Below are 17,302 nucleotides of genomic sequence, written 5' to 3' on the forward strand. Positions count from 1 at the left end.
AGGGTCCCCTCCAAACTGCATAAGCTTCAAGCCCTGTGAAACCTGGTTTCACCTCCTCCAGCCCTCTGCCTCATTCTTCTCTCCAGCCGTATTAGTCTTCTTTACCCTTTCAAACATGGCAAGCTCATTCCTACCTTGGGGCCTTTGCTCTCAGTCTTCTTCTAAAGCAGCACATGGTTCACTCCCTCACTCTGTTTGAGTTTCTGCTCACATACCTCCTTCTGAGAGAACCCTTCCCTGATGGCTGTCCTCCCCACGTGCTCTGCCTCTTTCTCCTCCTTACAGCTTCCCGCGGACACATGAGAATACATATACTCTTTTGTTGATTGTATATTGATTGTATATTGTTTGTTGTCGATGTTGTACTATCATCCACTAGAATAGAAGCCACATATGGACAGGGACTTTGCCTCATTCACTATTTATTCCAAGATCCAGGAGCAGGGCCTGCCTGTAGTCAGTGGTCAGTGAGGGCTGGCTGGATGAGTGACGGCAGGGTCCAGCTCTTTTTCATCTTCTTTGACACAGAAAGACTTTGATGAGAACTGAAAATGTACGCAGGGGAGAGAAAAAATTACTGCCTGGTAGTGAGGTCTGCAGAACATAAAGAAGGGGGGGCAGTGGGACCCAACTGTCTGGAGCAGCGCTGCCCTCTAGAACTTTCTGTGGTGATGAAAACGTTGCATATTTGTGCTGCCCAATAGCCACTAGCCACTGTGGATTGAGCACTTGGAATTTAGTGAAACTCAGGAAACTGAATTTTAAATGTTATTTGATTTTAGTTAATTTTATTTCAGTTAACATATTTGATTAATGTCATTAACTTTAAATAGCCACATGTGGCTAATGGTTACCACATTGATCAGCGTAGGTCTGGGGACTCAGAATCCTTTATCTGGGAGAGCATGATCTAGCCAGATGCTGGAGCTGAGACCCAAACCAAGTGCTTCTGATTTTAGAGGGGAAAAAAAATGCCCTGAGTTTACCACAGATAGTGACAGGGTGTAGAATGAGGCATGTTTTTCAAGATGCCTTGAGATCCTCCAAAAGCAGGGCCTTTCCTATTTCTAAGAACAGTGTCTGATAGTTAACAATAATTAGATTTTTTTTTTTTTTTAGGGTAGCCAGACTGGATGACTTAGAAACACACACACCACAGAAGGTTAGAACCGAAAGGCCAGGTGACCTACGTCAATTAGAAATAGGAGCTGCCCAGGAAGGATGAGAAGCAGTTGTAATAAATACAAGATTTCATACTCAAACAGGGATGCAAACACCAGATCCAAATGAGACCAAGACTCCTTAACTGCCGAGTGGGTGTGTCTGAAAAACACTTCAGATGAAGAGAGAATGACCAACTAAATAGGGTTTTGCATGGCAACACCAGTTCCTTTTTCATAGGAAGGGTGTGTATAGCAAGGGGATCCCGGTGGGCAATTGCATTGTCCAGCGCACCCGAAAAGATTCTAAGCACATCTGGAAAGTCAGCTGTGGTTCACATCCCCACAGTTTAAGAAGGAAATAAACGGTAGAGGAAATAAAAGGCCACAAAAATGATAGAATGTTGGAAGAACAAACTTGAGTGGTCTGACTGAAGAAGTAATGTATATCCTCCCAAAAGAAAGGCTTCTATGGAGGAAGTGGCCACCGTCTATAAATACCTTCAAGGTAACCATATAAATGAGAGAAAGGGATTAGTCACCATTTTCTGGGATGGAGGGACCAGGAGCCATGGCCTAAAGCTAAGAAAGAAAAAAGTATTGTCGCCATTAGTTTAAAAAAAAAAATTCTTTTAGGCCCTAAGGACTGGACAGTGGGCAGAACTCTCAAGGGAAGGAAGCCAAGTCCTGTCACTACACTCAGAAGCTGATCAAATGAGATAGTAATGGAAATAAAAGGAACATCAGACTAAGGACTTACTGTGTCCGGGGAAATAATTGGTCTGATAGGTCCGGAAATCTGCCTTTGGCCGTGGCCCGTGCACGAGGCCTCAGAAAAAGGTAAACACACAGTGTTTCTCCAGACATGCCAAAGCCAGGCAAATGAGGGAAAGTGTCTCCTGACAATTGCATTCAATAGGCCCCAAGTTTGAAGGTTCGTGCAGTGTCGCCCATACCCTGTTCGTCTGGATTTTTGGTTTATCTGGCCTGCTCTGCTCTGGGAGCTGAGCTGAGAAGGGCCACGGTGCTGGCTGTCAGAACGCCATCCTCAGGCTTCTTCCTCAAGGGGAAGACCCTGCAGCAGCACCATGCGCAACCTTCCAGGATAAAAGTCTGGCCCTGCCTGACCGGTATAGATAAAACAGGGCTAGGGCTACGTTAGGAATGATCATCACAATGCTCGAACGCGCCCTCACCTTTGGAGACCTTAATAAATTGATCTTTCTTCAGTCTTCCCATCATGCTGAGGTGTTATCACCCCAATCTCTTAGCATTCTAGGCATTTGACTCCCAGGGGGCTTTAGAGACCCTATCATCTTCTTATATTTTTCATGATGAGAAAACTGAAGCCCAGAAATACCGAGTTGTTGTAGGTCACACAGCCAGTGAGGGGCTGAACCAGACTCCTGATCCACAGTCCTTTGTCTTCGACGTTACAGTGCCCTGCCTTGCAAGGGGAAGGATGATGCATCCATCCATTCCATAAATAATTACTGTCTCTTATGATCTGGCACTGTGTTAGATTGGGGGAGGAGGTGAAATATGGATCATGTGTAGATTCTAGCTTCAACGATGATCATCTCCAAAGCACAGTTGCCTGTATCAAGGGGTGCACAGTGCAATCCCCTGAGGGCATCAGAAGGAAATGTAAAGAATATGATGTAAATAATATCACTATATTAGGTTTTATATATATGTATCTATATAACTTGTAAATGAAATAAACATATATTTATTGGGAATGAACAAGCTAACATTTTATAAACTGGTTTAGAACGGATGCAGCAAGATAAGCTCAGGTAATTGTAACAGCAGGGAGCAGAGTGCTACCGCTGGATAACTGGGGACCCAGAGGAAGGATGTGGTGGGATGAAGTAGAGCATCGAGGAGGTGATGTTGGAACTGTACTTTGAAGGATGGATAACATTTGGTAAGGTAGAAGAGACAGAAGAGAAGAAGAGTTTCCAGTGTAGGGAAAAGAATCCTCACAGCAGGAAGGTGGGGATTCCCTAGGGATTGTACAGGAAACCCAAAATAATTATTATTGGCTGGACCTTCAGGATAAGGGAATGAAAGAGTAGTAAATATGGTTGGAAAGGCAGAGTTGTACTGTATTATGGCAGGCCTAAATGTTAAGGTCTGCCTTAACTGTTTACTAAAGTGGTCCTGTTTGAACCAAAATGGAAGTGAGTAAATGAGAACAATAGTTTCCCAAGGGAATTTTCATGGGCTGATTTGCCCGAAAGAGTTTTTCTGGGCTAAGGATAGGAAGGAGGGTTGTGTACAAAGTAACAGATGAGCAAAGGCATGGGGGGGTGGCGGGGGGAAGGGAAGGAGTTTGTCAAGTTAAAATGGTCTCTTCCCTGCCCAGCCCTGAGAAGAATGCGAACAGAAGCTGATGAAGCCCATTTCAGTAGGGCATTTGGGGCAGAAGCTATGACAAGGTGACATCATTTGCTACTTCCGACATATCAGTTAATTGCTGCCATAATGTGCTGTGTACCCCAAAGCTCAGTGGCTTGCGAGGATCATTTATTGTTCCTTATGGGTGTGTGGGTCAGATGGGGTGGCTTTTCTGTCTGGATATGGCTTCAGACTGCACGTCTTCAGGTCAGCTCAGTAGCCCCCTGTGTTCATCCTAGCACACTTGAAGCCCTTGCTGGCATTTCACGTGCCACCACCCCGTTGCTTCAGCAGACCAATAGCCTAAACCACTATCAGTGGGACGGGAAAAATATACTCTGCTCCTACGAGACCATGACAAAGGTGTGGATGCACATCACTGCAACATACAAGTGAAAATTGTGACCAATACTTTAATTTCCTTCAATCCATCATCTTGATCAGGATTATTCATATTCCTAACTCATGAAAAATACACTCAACTCCACCTCAAGATCTCTGGTCCCTGAGGACTCAGGGGGGACATCACTGGAGACTTGCACTCTTTCTGTCTTGCGTTTGTCTGCAGAGCACCCGAGATGAAGTGTTCTTATAAAGGTCATTGCAGCATTTGATGGTGGTCAGGCCCCTCAAGCGAGGGTGGAAGTAGAACCTGATGAGAGGATGGACCGAAGAAAGACAAGTGCCTTTGCTCCTGAAAGTATGCAAGACAGCTGCTGGGCATGTGGCAGATCATAGAAACCTGCCGAAATGCCTGGTTTACTACATAGTCTATCTCGATACCATTTTTCATGTGATTTTTTATCTGTACATGGAGACTGGGGAGGTCAGGAGTCATTTCTTTGCACACATTGCTTGTCTTCCTTTTCTTTCTTCTTAATTGCTAGTTAAAAGAACCACTCTTTGGTAAGGCATAGCTCAGTGTCCTTATCACGTTAAGCAATATTAATGTCTGTCTCATCTTTACCAGAAAGTAAGCTCCCTGAGGGCAAGGTTTTTGTTTTTTGGAATTTTTTGGTGTTTTTGTTTCAGTTTCTTTTGTTACCTGCTGTATTTCCAGCACTTAGAATAATGCCTGGCACATAGTAGTTGCTCAATAAACATTCAATAAACAAATGAATGTAAGTATTTGCTGTTAGTGATAGTGATGTTTGTTGACCTACAAGGGTCACAGGGTAAACCAGCTGGAAAGTTGTGCCAGAAGGTAGAACTTCTTCCAATGGATTGCTTTGCTTGTAGATTACTCCACCCGAAATTTCTAGTGTTCATTAATGTCACGTAGGGTGGACAGGTGGTCAGGAAGTAGAACTTTTCAACTCTGACCCTTCCCACCCTTGTCTTCTCTTGTTGGTGGGGGAACTTCTAATAAGCTTGGAAACCTATTCCAGATGAGCTTTTTATTTTCACCAGATAACACCCTTCAGCCCTTGTGTCCTGCCTGTGCCTAGTTGTCAGACTAAAGTCTAGAAATCTCACCAGTTAGCTCTGTGAAGAGCCTCCTTACTTGAAGTTGCCATTTAGAAACAAATAAAATGGCTAGGATCTGTAATGCAATGTTACCCTTGTGTGTCCTACCCAGATTTTTATTGCATGTTTATGTGGACATTTTCAACTGTACTTTCCACTTTTAAGAATTTGAAGAACCTTCAAGAGCTGGACCCTGGAGAGAGAGTGGGAGACTCCCTTGTGGTAAAGATTACTATTGTTCTTAGCAGTGATAAGTTTCCTTTAACAATTCAAGTGAAGACTCCATTAAATGATAACCATAGGGCCTATTAATAATATATTATTAAATATGTTAATAAACTCCATACTAGTAAATGTCCTAAATAACATCCCAAGTATCTAAAACACAGCCTTCTGAACAGATACCAAATTTGATATATTCTTTGCTTCAAAAAATTTCCAACTGGTCTATTGGGGGTCATGTAAGTTTTGAAGATGGTTAAGGTAATTTGCTTAACAGTCTTAAGTTTTTATAAGGCAAGCAATATACTGAATCATTTTGCTATCATTTCAATGGTCTTTTACATGGCACAGTTATGTCTAATGAATTTGATTGCATTAGTCATCTTGTCAAATTGTGAAATACCTGATTTATTTGGCCAACATTTTCTGACTTGCTGCTGTGACTCAAGGCAAGCATTCTTGCTCTTGTCATTTTCAAACATATTATTAAATTTACATTTATAGTAGAGAATTATTCCACTTAAAACCCAAAGTGATCTTTGTTACACGGCTTTTAAGTCTTAAAATTAAGAACAGCATAAATTATGTCTTATGGCAAAATAATATTTATAATCGTGCCTCGTTTGCAAATACCTTCACATACATTATTATCTTGCTATCTTCATTTTATAAAAGAGGGAACATGGACTCTTATATCTTGTCAAGAATCCAGGTGACAAAGCTGAGTTCCATACTTTCTTCTTGTGAAGGTAACTATAATGGTTTTTAGAGCAACTTAATATATTTTTCCACTCCTTCTGCATTCTTCCATTGTGAGGATGTGAGCGTGATGTGCTTAGAGTAATCCTGGATGTGTTATCCCAGACAGTAACTTTCTTTCTAACTGTATGAGCTTATGTTCCTGGTAAGTATTTTTCTGGAAAATTATGACACCTAAGCACCAGGTCTCTCCATGTTGCAAGCATTCTTATTTCTGTCTGTTGGAGGATCATTACTCAGCAAATATTTGTTAATTTCCTGTTGGTTTTTCTAAAATGATTTTGGCTTTTCTAACTCTTGCTTTTTGATGGTTCTGAATATCTACTGTTTCTTGTATGTTGTGTGTATGTGTGTCTGTGGGTGAATATATATGCATATCTGTCAGTTTGGTTCAGCCAATTTCTGTTCACCTGGTTGATTAGTACGTGTGGATGAATTATTTAAGTAACCTGATTGTGAAATGAGTTTTGATCACTTGTTGCTCTGGGTAATCTCGTATTGAGCAAATCTGGTATTTGCTGAACTTTGAGGTTTTCTCATCTTCTTTGCTTTCCCTGGGAAATTTACATCTCTACCCTGTTCATTTTCTCATGGGTATGCTGTGGGAATCATTTGCTTCCATGATTCTCATTGTTGCTGCCACTATACTACGATATATCTGCTGTATATACGTCCTGAGGTTTCCACTAGCTATCAAGACTCTTAGGATTTTGGTGACTTGCCTTTTCGGAGTCATGCATCTTTGGGAAGTTGAGTTCTGGTACAGGTTAATATAGCTAAATGCCATTATAGCTTTGATCAGATGCCTCTGCAGCACCTGAGGCATTTGCAAATCCTCTCAGTCATTAGTCACAGACACTGCTAGCTCTTCCTTTGTTCATTGTCTTTCATCGTCCTGGGACCTATCTCTACCTTCTGATTCATCATCAGAAGGGAACTCTTCACTTGCTATTGGTTATATCTCGGTTCTCATGCAGCCTTACCTCTGATGGCTTCCATTTCAGCTCTCGTTAGCAGGAGTCCCTTCAGCAAGGCCCTGTTCCGTTTTGCACCATTTTGTTCTTTTACCCAGTTCTTGTCAGCACAGGATTTGGGCTGATTGGTAGCCTGCGAGTTTCTTAAACATGTGTTCTCATCCCCTTTTCCAATTGGATTGGTTGCAGATAGCAGTGTAGTATTCTTGTTTATTTTGATTGTGTCATTAAGTTACTTTTTATAATTCTTACATTTGAGAGTGACATTATAACCTAAATGTTCTGTTTGATTCAGTTCATTAATACATAATTGTTGACAATTCTAAAAAAGCATCACATTTTCTATGGCTGTTGTAGCAAATTACCACAAACATGGTGGCTTGAAGCAACGCTAATTTATTATCTTAAGAGTTGTGGAAGTCAGAGTCGAAAATAGGTCTCACTGGACTAAAATTATTCTTTTCTGAAAAGTCTAGGGAAGAATCTATTTTCTTGCCTTTTCCAGTTTCTAGAGGCTGCCCCCATTTCTTCATCCATCTTCAAAGCCAGAAACAGCTGGTCTAGTCTTTCTAACCTTGCATCTGACTCTGGTTTTTCAGCCTCCCTCTTCCACTTTTAAGGACTTTTGTGATTACATTGTCTTCCCCCACCCAAAAATAATCCAGAATAATCTCTATATCATAAGGTCATCTGATCTGCCACCTTAATTCCTTCTACAGCTTTAATTTTCCTTTGCCAGGTAACATAACACATTCACAGTTTCTGGGGATTAGGGTGTGGACATAATTCGGGGAACAATTATTCTGCATACCACAAATGTTGATAAGTGATAAATAAACCTTGAGTGCATTATTCTCGTGAACAATATGTTGTAACTACTTTTTAAATTTACATATCTAAGTTGTCTTTTGCCTTTGGAGCATAGCTGCACTGCAGAGAGAATTTTGTTGACTACTGGGGCCAAAAAATGTGTCAAGAAGGAATGATTCAGAGGAATAGGGGTCACAGGCAGTAACCTTGGTGTTCCGCTATGTTCTCAACCCTGCGTATATTTGTAGGGTAACTGTTTTGTTCATATATCAGAAAATTTCCAGGAAAATATTTGTCCTTTTAAATATATTGTAGCTTTAGAAGCAGTTTCAGTGATTGAAAAGGTAAAAATTTTCATTTCACATTTTAAGTCACTTTTTAGCTGTAATAGGTTTTTGGATTGTCACTGATTTGCTGTCTTTATAGAAAACCAAATAGCTACCTGATTTGGAACTCCTGAGTATAAATATAGATGCTCATGCCCATTAAAATTTGAATAAGAATGGTAGCATGGTGCTATTAATTCTGTAAGGATTTGATGAATTTGTATAATATACTGTACATTACAAACTAACATAACACTATTATGAAATGTCATTATGACATTTTCCAGGTTATATTTTCAATCAATATAAAAGAGCTCATTAGGGGCCTTGTGGCTTGGGATGGTTTGCTAGGTGGCTTACAGATGTATTTAAATCTTCATGAAGTTTATGATGTCAGACAGTGAGGCACAGCATGGGACAATAGAAACTTTGCTTCTAGTCCTGATTCCGTTTTAACCATTTGTGTAATACTGGAATGTTTCTTGATAATTATGGGCCCCAGATGTCCCATCTACCAGGTGTCAAGGTTAAGTGAAGAATTTCATCCAGGTTCAGGGGCAGGATTGCCAAACTTAGCAAATAAAAATGCAGGGTGCCCAGTTGAATTTGAATTTCAGATAAACAATTCTTTTTAGTGTATGCCCCAAATACGGTGTGGGAATATTTGTAGTAAAAAATATACATTGTTTATCTTAAATGTAAATTGAACTAGTCACCTTATATTTGTATTGACAAGATAAAGTAGTTTCAGGCATGTGTGCTGTCACTCTTCCATCCATCAGCTGGAAGAGATGTGTTTCCTACAGTGTGGGGTCCAGCTTTTAATTTCTCTCAACACAGTGCTCCATGTAGTCCCTACCAATCACTTAGAGTTGGCCTGGATGACAAAATCCAAACTCAGTAAATATTTATGGAAGGAAGAGTACTGGTATCCCTAATTTAATGTTATCTTCATTTTATTTCTAAAGTTTGAGAATTCTAAAACATTTACATAGTGTAGGTAGGAATAAAGATGAACCGTAGATGTGTGTTAATATAGAATAGTACAAGGATCTCAAAAAGGATTAAGGTGACACTCAATATTTTTCTTTTTCTATAAAGAAATAGAAGCTTCTATAAAGCTTGAAATGGAGGACAGGATTTCATGTATAGCTTGGATTTGAAGTATGATATACTGGGGAACCATAAAGGGGTTGGGCTCAGTACATTTATGAGGTGTTCTGCTGGATGTTTTTTGTTTCCATATCTGCTCTTCTCCCTTCCTCACTCTGCTTTGTGCCTCAGGAAGCCAACCAGCGTGTACCATATCGATGTGATCACTTGCTTTCTGGTTTCTAGTTGGATTTGATAACTCTAAATCCAGAGACTGGAGAGTGAGAGGAGATCAAGAGGGTATTTATTTCACATTAAGTGGCCAAAGATTGGTTGTATTCCTTTTAATGAAGACCCCAGATCCTTCCTGGCACATTCTTCCTAAAGCTTTTATTCCCGGATTAAGGAATGACTCTCTCCCTTGTGCCCCTTCAGATCTGGGGATAATAATGGCTCCCTGCAGTTGCTAGTCCTAAGGTGCTGTGTTCTTGTTTCCCTAAACCCTGCTCTCACCTTTATAATTAGTCTCTTTATTAAACTTTCCTCAGTTAATCATTTGACTGTGCCATCTGCTTCCTGACCTGACTGGTATAGGTGGGTGCTGTATTTGCTGATTATATGAAAGTGTTGGGCTCACAGAGGTTAAGTCACTTGTCCAAGGTCACGTAACTCATAAGCAGCAGAACTGGGACTCAGATCTTCAAGTAAATTTGAAAGAAAGAAGAGAGAAGAGAAAGTAATTTGGGAGATCTATGGGGAATCTGGTTATGGTCTTGGAAATATTAGTATTAGTATATTTTTCTTAATTGCCCTGAAAAATATTCTAAGGAAACAAACCTACATCACTATCCATCATGCCTCTCTTTTTCCATTTTGGGGAAGTCAGAAAAACCATACTTAATGTGCCTATTCTTTATTAGTTTTTCAAAAAATGGCGAATCAAATAAATTAATGATTTATGATTCTTAATCTAGCACTCTAAACTCTAGAACATGCTGCTTCCAGTACCTTGTACCTATCTTTGTCACTTTTCTTGAAGCCCAAATAGCTTTACTTTTTAAAAAGGTGATCCTTCTGCGGGTCATGAAGGTATCCTTGGCAAAGCATCATCATCATCATCATCATTATTATTATTATTATTTGACAAGTAGCATGACATTCTTAACATTATGTGCCTCCTTTGAAATAATTATGAATGGCTTGGAATTAAGTCACCTTTCTTGAATCAGACCATTTCCCATGAGTTTTCTTTGCTGCCAGCTGGCCTGGGTATGGCAAGATGGGCAAGTTCTAGGAATCCATATTTCTCTGACCTGCAGTCCTCTCTTGAGCAATATATGCTTTGGGCAGCCTGCCTGAATTTCAGATAAACAATACTTTTAGTGTATGCCCCCATTTCATGATAAATGGGAGCCTACTCCACTTTCCCTCTTTTCCTACTGAACACATCTTTCCAAAGCTTCAGCTTGCCTCACACTCAAGTTCTTGATTCACATCAGTTTCCTAACTCCTGCTTTATTCTTATTGGTAGTTGCTAGGTAGGTTAAGATCCATTGGTGGTTCCAAGAAGCATGAGTGATATTACCAGGCAGAAATATGGTACAGATGTCAGGGGGAGGATGCTACCTTTTATTTCTGGACAGAGAAGGGTTTGGAGGCACCCAAAAGATCTTAGCATGTCTTAAAGACTTCTGATAGATGATACATAGGCAGTCAGTCTGGCGTATTAGTAGATCCATTTGAGCAGAAGAAATAAGAAATTTTAAGTTAAAATACTTAAAATAATGTACAGTGAGCCAACGAGTTTTTGAGAGGTATGGGTTTTATTAATGAGGGAGAAGTTGCTGTATGGTTTTATTTTACCTAATTTCATAAAATTGGATTTTATTCATGCTGTCACTGTAGGGGCCTAAAGTGACATTGCAGGTGAATGCTGTTTCCATAAAGGATTTTCTTAGGGGCCATGGGATCCAAGGAACTTTTTTTTTCAACATCATATCATGTACCTATGTGAAAAAATTCTGCTCTTAGGGACTAGGTAGGTCAGGAGCTCTAATTTTTTCTGTCTTCTTTCTTTTTTCTTTTTCTTTTTCTCTCCAGTTCCTGAAAACTTAAACCATATTGAAATGGACTGAGAGTAATCCTAGGGCTTTATTCTAAGAATCATCTGTAGGGTTTAGCCATAACAGCCAATTTTACGTGACCTTCCAGCCAGAGCCAGTGGTGTGGCTAGGAGATGGTATGGAGACAGATGAGTCATTCTGAATATTCATCCTCATGTTGGAAAAACTGAATACTTTTAGTTGGCATTGAACTTCTTTGTTTTTTTTTTTAAGATTTTATTTGTTTATTTGAGAGAGAGAAAGAAAGAGTGCACACAAGTAGGGGGAGGGGCAGAGGGGGAAGGGGAAGCAGACTCCCCGCTGAGCAGGGAGCCCCACGTGGGGCTAGATCCCAGGACCCTGAGATCATGACCTGAGCTGAAGGAAGATGCTTAACTGACTGAATCACCCAGGTTCCCCGGCGTTGAACTTCTTTCACAGAGAGTTGTAGCAAAACTAAACCCATTATTTTTCGTGGAACTCAAGCTAGACCTGTTACTTTCTGACCAAATAATTTGGGCAGTGTTTTCCTGAATTACCAGTGGACTGGTAACTGGCCTTGAACCAAATATGAACTGAATGACTCTGGTCATGACTGAAATGAAAATGTAACTGATTCAAGTCTCCAGCATTTTTCCTTGACATTTGATTTAAATTCTAGACTGAGACATTTGGCCCAATAGCCACGAACAGGTGGTCCTCAACCTTACCCAGCCCTACAACTCTTCTTTTCATTCCAAGCTGTGTCAATCAAGTATGTAAATCAGGTAATTTTCTCCATGGTAGTTACACCAGTATTTAGAATAAGAATTGCTATTTTCTTTACCAAGCTGTTATTTCACCATATATACGCACTGAAAAAAAAAAAAAGGTGAAGAAATTTTAGTAACCCAATAAAATGTTTCCCATTCAAATCAGAGATATTTGCATTGCAAATGATGCCACTACTCTATAGAGAATCTGTCTTTTTAACCCTTCTCTAGTGACTTGGGTTGCTTGGGGAGCCCATAAGACAAATCAAAGAATGTAGCCCAGATTTTTAAAAAATCTTTCTTTGGGAGCAGGGGGAAGGGCTAAGATATAAGGGAAATAAAGATCGCTTTTCTCTAACTTCGAGAAGAGAACAAGAGGAAGAAATTATCAGTGAAGCACAAAGAGGATGAAATTAAGGAAGTTGGGGTTAACACTCGAGAAAAATGAGGATCCAAGAAGAGTCTTGGGGATAGAACTGTGTGGTTTGTGTTTCCTAATCCAAACACTGAAATTACCTTGAATGGGCAAGACATTGACTTCTGGGGGGCACAGAATAGAATATTTCAAACCCTGCTGCCTATAAAATAGGTGTCAAGACACAAGGTACCAGAGGGCTAGGAGCTGCAGATAGGGGTTAATTTGGGGGAAAAGCATGGTGATTTAGAGTTGCTGAACTTCAGGACATTCAAGCCACTGGTGTGCTCACTTTAATCCTCATTTTAGGTTTGTGTGTATGTAGACCGACTATGATTTGCTTTTAGAAGTTTTCCCAGCTGTTCTTTGGAAGCTCCTTTCCTATATATTCATTTTGGCCAAGCATCCTACATGATTGGACTGCCTAGAGCATAGAGCATTCTCCTTCCTTCTTATCCTGAGCTAGAGATCATTCCCTTTTGTATCCACTGTTTTCCTTGGAAGCGTGAAGCATTAGCTTTAATCAGTTTATAGAGCCCCTGACCTAATTTTACATCTGCAATAAGATCACTATGAATTCTCTGCTTCCCCGTGGAGGATAAAGCTCTGCCTTCCCCCTCCCCTCTGCAGTCTTTCTTTGTGATGGACGTTAGAGAGCCTGGCAGGTTCTGTTCCACACTGCATTGCTCCAAGAGCAAATTTATTTATATATTAATTTTATATTAAAAAGATTTCTCATAGGGAGCCAAAGATTGAATCATAGGCAGAAACCTGATTTGAGGTTGAAGGCAGGATGGCAGCAAGCAATGTCAAAGAGATAAAGCTTTGGGAGTAGGAGGCGAGCACGGATTAAAAATTTGCTTCCAAAGAGCTCTGCACCTCTCTCTGTCCCTTCAGTGCCCTGGCACATGTTGAGCCTACTACTTGTGTATTAGGGTCCTTTTGCTCTGTAACAAATTATCACAGAGGTAGTAGCTTAAAACAATATCCATTTATTATCTCACAGTTTCTGTAGGTCAGGAATCTGGGCTTAGCTGGGTTCCCTGCTCAGGGTTTCACAAAGCGGGGATCAAAGTGTTGGCTGGGCTATGTTCTCATCTGCAGGTTCAACTAGGGATGAATCTGCTTTCAAACTCCCCCAGGTTGTTTGCAGAATTCATTTTCTTACAGCTGTAGAATTCATGGCCACTTGCTGCTTCAAAGCCTGAGTAGGGGGTAGAAGGGGGTGGGGAAGTTTCTGCTGATGTCTCTGACCTCTAGACACTATTTTAAAGGACTGCTCTGATTAGGTCAGGCCCACCCAGGATAATCTTCCTTTTGATTAACTTTGTCAACTGCTGAGAAATTTTAATTATATCTGCAAAATCCTTTTACCATTGCTTTATTAAATTAGTAAGAAGCAAGTTATAGGTTCCAGGCCCACTCAAAGGGAGGATATTATATGAGAATGTGGATCACTGGGTGTCACGCCAGGATATGTCCTTCATATCTTATCAATCCTCCAAGCCACCCAGGGTCCAAAAAAAAAAAAAAAAAATCTCATCTTTAATACCACTCTGTCGTTTTAAGCAACGAAATGTGGCCAAAGAAGCAGGAAGATGTGTCTTTCGTAATGTTCTGCATTTCCTTCCTGCTTAGCAAAGTCATTTGTGAGTTTACTTAAATAGGGTTCGTGTGGAAATAACCAAGAAATGGAAAGGAATTAATTAGAGTTTATTTATAGTTATATACCTCACTCAAGTGTAGTATGACTATACTCTCTATTTTTTAATTGCATTTATTTGGTGAATGCCTTGGACTTTTAAAGATTTTGTAAAGTTTGATATCTGCCTTCTCTGGGGCCTGTCAAAGAGGAATGATTTTTTGTGTAATTAAAGAAGTATATTTTGAAACAGTGTGCCCTGAACACTGAAGACTTCTAGTTTGTTTTTATAAAAACCTTAATTTTTCAAAACTTAATGTGTGAGAAAATAAAGAAATTCAGGGGCATTTCTTTTCTGATACATTTGGGAGGAGATATTTAGGGGAAGGAAGCCCACTTTCCACTTCCTTTTTTTCTGTAATGTGAAAACAAACCCAGACATCAGTTAGGCTCTTGGTAATCAAAGTTCTCAAGGTTATTCTGCATATAGGAGGAGAACTCTACCTCCCTTCACTGCCCTCCCTTCATTCAAAACTCCAAGGGCATAACCTAGAGATTGGCCCAAAGTACAGGAAACCATAATATCCTATAGTTTAACAGTGCATGAGAGTCAGGAATTTCATTACAGAAATAATTCCTTAGAAGAAGGAGTTTGGAAGACCAGGGTAAGTAGAGAGTCCTGGAAGAAAAGAAGTTTAGCTTACCTATACTTGTTGGTAGTTTTGCCCCCTCTTTTTTACCTTTTTCTTTTTTCCTTTTCTATCTTGCCGTAACTTCTACTGCCTTATTAATGGGAACTTGTAACTCCTGAAGCCAGGTTTTGGACATAGCCATTTGCTTTCTCTATTTAATAAGAATTTTTAGCTAGGCACATGACTTCCCGTTTATATTCATTTTCCAGCTTCCCTTGCAGCCAGGCATGGCCGTGTGACTAAGAGCCGGTCAGTGAGATGTGAGTAGAAGTCATGTGGGCAACTTGTAGGCTATGTCCTTAAAGGAAGGCACATTCCCTCTCCTTTCCTTTTTTTTTTTTTTTTTTTTTTCCCTTTCCTACTGGCTGACTGTGAACGTGAAGATGGAAGTGGGATCAGCCCTTCTGGCTCACAGGAGGGAAGCCATGCATTGAAGATGACAAAGCATCAGGAGAGAAGATGCCTAAATGCCAATAGTACTGTGAAGCCAACTCTCCCTATCATAGACCTTCACATGAGAGAGAACTAGACTTCTATCTTTTTTGAGCCACAGTTAGTTTTGGTATCTTGGTTAAGTCAGCCTACTTGATACCATACCAAATGCAGCAGCTGAGAGAAGATGATTCACCAGTGGTGTTAGAGGGCAGCATAGTGGTTGAGAGCAAGGCTGTAGTATCGAACAGAACCTGGATTAACTTCTTGCCACTCTGTCACCCACATCTGTGGCTGAGTCCTACTTTCTTCTTTTGTAAGTGGGGATAATAGTAAGTGCCTCATGGCACATTGTGGGCAACCAGCGGGTGAAGATTCATTGGTATACAAAGTAGATATGATCTTTGTTCTCCTAGAACTGAAGGTACAGAGGGGGAGCTACACAAGTAAGCATATGCATAAATAATGTCAAATTGTAACTGGTGCTGTGGAAGAACAAAGGAAAACGATGAGCTGGGGGGATTCCTTAGAAGTGAAAGGATTCCATTAGAGGAATCCAGTGAGAAGGAAGCAGCCATACGGAGCACATCACTATGGCCCAATTGGATATGCCTACATGCTCAGACCACTAAGATGTCATTTACTCTTCTCTGGCTCATAACAAAGTTGCACCTAAAGTACTCAGATTTGAGGTTGGGCTGTCCTTACCCAGTAGACTATATGCCCCACTAGGGCAGTGTACATGTTTGCCTTGCTTGTTGTTATAAATATGAAGGCACCCTTATTGGCCAAGTGAAGAATGACTAATGATTAAAGCATGGGTTGCATATCTTCCAAGAGAGGTTTAGTTTTTTTTTTTTTAATATTTTATTTATTTATTTGAGAGAGCGAGAATGAGAGAGAGAGAGAGCATATGAGAGGGTGGAGGGTCAGAGGGAGAAGCAGACTCCCTGCTGAGCAGGGAGCCCGATGCGGGACTCGATCCCGGGACTCCAGGATCATGACCTGAGCCGAAGGCAGTCGCCTAACCAACTGAGCCACCCAGGTGCCCGAGAGGTTTAGTTTTCTTATCTTCAAAGACAACTGGACTGGAGCTAAGCTAGCAAGGTGTGATCTCTGAGAACTTCATGGTGAAGTTGTTTTATATAATTATATTTATATTGAATTCTTAATAACAGCACATGGCGTACAGTGGTAGTTTAATAAATATTTGTTGAATGAATGAATGAGTTTCTAGTAACATTTCAGTTCCCACGGTTGGCAATCTCAACCTGATGAACATTCTAACAAATTCTAACAATCAGGGCTATGCAAAGGTGGAATGAGCCCCTTGGGAAGCATTGAGTTCCCTGTTGTTGGAGGTGTTCAACCAAGTTGTTCAGGATTTGGGGGAATGTCACACTCTGAATGGAGAGCCTTGTCTTCTGAATGCCTGCCAACCCTAAGAGTGTATGCTCTCTCAATGTGTGCACTAGTTTGCACTTGGGGCTGTTGAAGCTGATTCTTAAGGAGTTTTTTTTTTTTTTAAGATTTTATTTATTTATTTGACAGAGAGAGACAGCGAGAGAAGGAACACAAGCAGGGGGAGTGGGAGAGGGAGAAGCAGGCTTCTTGCCAAGCGGGGGACCCGACGCGGGGCTCGATCCCAGGACTCCGGGATCATGACCTGAGCTGAAGCAGACGCTTAACAACTGAGCCACCCAGGGGTCCCTCTTAAGGAGTTTTGAAATAATATCTGTACTCTGAAGTTACTTAGTCTAACCTCTGTAGCATTGAGTCACAATGTCTCCATGGCATTGAGTTCTCCTGTGTTTCTTGGGCACATGGAAGCTGTTAAAGCCTCCTGGAGACCAGAGGCAAGGATTCCAGTCTGAGTTTTATCATTTCACACCTGTGCATCCTGCAGAGACCCTCCAACAGTGTGCTCCATCAACAAGAGCCTTCCCATATTTCCATCATGGAAGTTCCCATGTTCTATTAGAATGATCTCTTTTTGGGTCTGCTTCCACCAGTAAATTATGAGTTCCTTGTGAGTATCTCATTCATATTTTATC

This window comes from Eumetopias jubatus, unplaced genomic scaffold (assembly GCF_037043125.1).
Source record: "Eumetopias jubatus isolate StellerSeaLion01/CBP00866 unplaced genomic scaffold, mEumJub1_p1.0 scaffold_10, whole genome shotgun sequence".
In the NCBI taxonomy this organism is placed as follows: Eukaryota; Metazoa; Chordata; class Mammalia; order Carnivora; family Otariidae; genus Eumetopias; species Eumetopias jubatus.